This window comes from Gossypium arboreum, chromosome 2 (assembly GCF_025698485.1).
Source record: "Gossypium arboreum isolate Shixiya-1 chromosome 2, ASM2569848v2, whole genome shotgun sequence".
In the NCBI taxonomy this organism is placed as follows: Eukaryota; Viridiplantae; Streptophyta; class Magnoliopsida; order Malvales; family Malvaceae; genus Gossypium; species Gossypium arboreum.
In genome coordinates, this window is record NC_069071.1 from 65,735,473 (window position 1) to 65,739,610 (window position 4,138).

The window sequence follows — 4,138 nt, forward strand, 5'->3', positions numbered from 1 at the left end:
TTGTGTTTTAGAGTTCGAAGGTAACTGAGAGAAATTTCTTCCGTTGGTTGAATTTGTATACAATAATAGTTATTAGGTAAGCATTAAAATGGAACCGTATGAAGCTTTTTATTGTCAAAAGTGTTGAACGACGTATATTGGATTGAGCTGAGCGAGAAAAAGTAATTCGGTGTTGATTTGATTCGAGAAACTGAAGAAAAAATCAAAGTAATACGTGATAGTTTGAAAGCTGCTTTTGATCGACAGAAATCTTACTCAGATTTGAAAAGAAAAGATATAAAGTTTCAAGTCGGTGACAAGGTATTTCTAAAAGTATCACCTTAGAGAAAAGTTCTCCGATTTAGCCGAAAAGGAAAGCTTAGTCTGTGATTTATCGGGTCGTATGAGATCATTGAGAGGATTGGGCTAGTGGCTCATCGATTGGCTTTGCCGTTAAAGTTAGAGAAGATTCATAACGTATTTCATGTATCGATGTTACGATGGTATCAATCAGATCCTTGGCACGTGATTTCACGTTTAGATGTTGAGATTCAGCAATAATGACTTACAGTGAAAAACCGATCAGAATTTTATCTCAGGAAGTTAAAGAATTAAGAAATAAAAGTATAGCTTTAGTTAAAGTTCTCTGGCATGACATGAAATTGAAGAGGCTACCTGGGAACCGAAAGAAGCTATGAAAGTGCGATACCCGAACCTACTTTTTGGTAAGATTTTCTAGGATGAAAATTCATTTAGGGGGGAGAGTTGTAACAGACTATTTTTAGTGATATCAGAACAGTGGTTTTGGGACCACAATTCCAATGAGTAAATTAATATTTTTTTATTTACTTAGTGTCTATGGGATTTTATTAAAGTCGTATTAAAATCTCATTAAGAAATTTTTATGTCTGCATGATTAATTAAGTAAAAAGGACTAAATTGTAAAAGGTGAAAAAGTTGAGCTCTATTTGTTTAAAAGGGTCAAATGGCTATGAAACCTTAAATCAAAGGACTTGAATGGTAAATGGATTATTTAGAGTGTTAATGGATTATTATGGATTAGGTTTTATTGAAAATTTGATAATTTTTAAAGGGCAAAAAGGTAAATGAGTAAATAAAGCTAAAATAACTTAAGAAAATGCTTTCATCTTCTTTATTTTCACACTACATAACCAAAATTCTCCATTGAAGGATAGGGCTAGGTTTGGCCAAGTTACTTTTGGTGCATGTAAGTGATTTTGAGACTTGTTTCTAATGATTTTTATGTTTTTGAGATCGTTTTACCTTAATCTAGCTAGCTCAGGGGTTAATTTGTAAAACTGTTAAATGTTGAGGGTTATGCCATTGATGTTTTTGAGTAGGTTTTGATGTTAAATGATAGATTATGAATCTTAGTTGAAAAATAAACAAGTTTAATAAAGTGATTTTTGATGAAATTGCATTTAAGGATTCATTTGTGAAAATAGTAACATTTCATATTAAATCTATGAAATGATGGTTTAAATGGGTTAGTATAAATCCCTAAGAAATTTGGCTACTTGAATGGAGGATTAAAATGGTTAGATTTCAATTTATGATCTTAGGGACTAAATTGTAAAAAGTTAAAATGTTAGGAGCAAAGTGGTAATTTTACATAAATGTGTTTTATGGACTGAATTGAATGTTTGAGGTTAATTGAAGAACTTAATTGAATATAATTATCGATAAACCGTAATTTATACATGTTTTTACCCCATGTTTAACGCATTTTATGGATAGTTTTCTATTAGAATTAGTGAAGTCGATGCTCCTAATGCTTTAATTTCATGTTTTATACTTAGGAGAGCATAGGAGAGCGAAAGAAACGAGAAACGGGCCAAAAACTGAGAAAATGGGCTAAAGTACAAACTCAACACGGCCTGGACTTCCTCACACGGGCAGCCCACATGGCCGTGTCAATCTGGCAGAATCAAAGCACGACTCACATAGGTAGACCACACGGCCGTGTCAATTTGGCAGACTCGAACACGGCCTGAAGTAATTGCATACAGTCGTGTCACACGGGCGTGTCCCTGCTGAGCCAAAGTTGAGTCCAATTCAAAAAAGGCTAATTTTGAGGGCTCATAGGCATTCCAAAGCCTATAAATACACCTTAGAAGAGGAGAAAAGGGGACACTCAGAATAGGGAGTAAGGAATTACTTCAAGGAAGCCGATTGATTCATCTCAGAAAGCCGGATTCATCATCAAGACTGAAGATCTCCCCTCAATTCCCCTTCAGGAGTTTTGGGTTTTCTTTATGTTTTGTATTCTTTATTATTCTGAGATGTTTTCTTATTTAGTTATGAACTAAATCCCCTAAATACCTAAGGGGAAAGAAACCTATGACGAATCTTGTTATTATTTTATGAATTGTATAATAAATATTTAACTTGTTCTTAATTATGTGTTCTTAATTCTTGTTTTGATATCCCAGGATACTGATTCAAGATAAGCTCTTATTCAGAGGAGGTATAGACCCTTGCTAAGAGTACATTTATCATAATTAAGTGGAGTTGATTGCGCGCCTAGACATAAGGTGACAAGATTTTGCCGGATTAGGGTGAAACCTAATAAGGGGATCCATAAATCGAGTTAATGCAACCTTAGAGTGTTAATTAGAGAAAAGTCTCGGTAATTCAATCTAGGGATTAGACGTTATTAGTCTTGAGTAGGGATAAACATAACTTAGGGATCTCTACGGAATAAGTTAAATGAATAAATCGTCCGATTCGGAGCCAGAATAACAAGTACAATATAGGTGGATTTTTCCTTAGGTATTGTCTTAATTCAATCGATTTTCCCAAAAGCAATCCCCCAACTCTATTCTCTGTGAGTTCATAGTTTAGATAATTAGTTAGTTAAAAGAAAACCCCGTTGTTCTTAGGCTAGATAATAAAATGATAGTCATTACTAGTACTTTCAGTTCCTTTGGGTTCGACAATCCGGTCTTACTAAAACTATACTACTATTCAATAGGTACACTTGCCTACATCGCTATAATATTTAGTTTCAAGAACGATTAAGTATAAATATTTAAAACCTATTAGCGAAATAACGCGATCAACTTTTTGGCGCCACTGCCGGGGAACTAAGATATTAGGAACACTCAATTTTTAGCCATTTATTTTTCTTGCAATTTAATTTTATATTATTATTATTATTATCACTTACTTATTTACTTTTTCCTTCTCTTGGCAAGTTTTTATACTTTATGACTAGAAGAAACCCGTCAGGGCCACTACTTTTTGACGAAGAAATCGATCGCACAGTTCGTAGAAACCAAAGAGAAATAAGGCAAAGCTTAAGATACATAGAGAACGAGCAAGAAGATGAGACTCAACCCCCAACTGAAGGGATGGCTAAACCCCAAGGCAATCAGCTACTTCCTATAATTGCGGTTAATCAAAATCCCGCTCCACGCACTATGTATGATTATGCTAAACCTTCTTTAACAGGAACTAAATCAAGCATAGTTAGACCTGCTGTAGCTGCAAATACTTTTGAATTAAAATCTAACACTATTCAAATGATATAACAATTTGTTCAGTTTGATGGTTTGCAGGATGAGGATCCCAACGCTCATTTAGCCAACTTCTTAGAACTATACGATACATTTAAAATTAATGGCGTTTCTGATGATGCCATACGTCTTCAGTTGTTTCCCTTTTCATTGAGGAACAAAGCTTAACAATGGTTAAACTTGTTAACACGAGGGTCAATCACTACTTGGGAACAAATGACCAAAAAATTTCTATTAAAATATTTTTCACCGGCTAAAACGACTAAATTACGTAATGATATCTCTTCTTTTGTGCAGATGGATTTAGAAACACTTTACGATGCATGGGAGAGATACAAGGACCTTTTGAGAAGGTGCCCTCACCATGGGTTACCGCTTTGGCTCCAAGTACAAACATTCCACAATGGTCTGAATCCTTCGACTCGGCAAATGGTTGACGCAGCTGCTGGAAGAACCATCAACAACAAAACACCAAAAGATGCCTATGAGTTTATAGAGGAGATGTCACTAAATAGCTATCAGTGGCAAGTCATGAGGACAAAGCCAATAAAAACAGCCAGCGTTTATAACATCGATTCAGTCACCATGCTCTCTAATCAGGTAGAACTTTTGAATAAGAA

General features: G+C 34.7%; 1 non-coding gene across 1 annotated transcript; it reads right to left on the reverse strand.

The window, feature by feature from the left end:
- Nucleotides 1–3,782: 3,782 nt before the first annotated feature.
- On the reverse strand, nucleotides 3,783–3,889 carry LOC128289845 (small nucleolar RNA R71). The gene has a single exon (XR_008279488.1). It is a non-coding gene; the product is annotated as a small nucleolar RNA R71 (small nucleolar RNA).
- Between the last annotated feature and the right edge of the window lie 249 nt (nucleotides 3,890–4,138).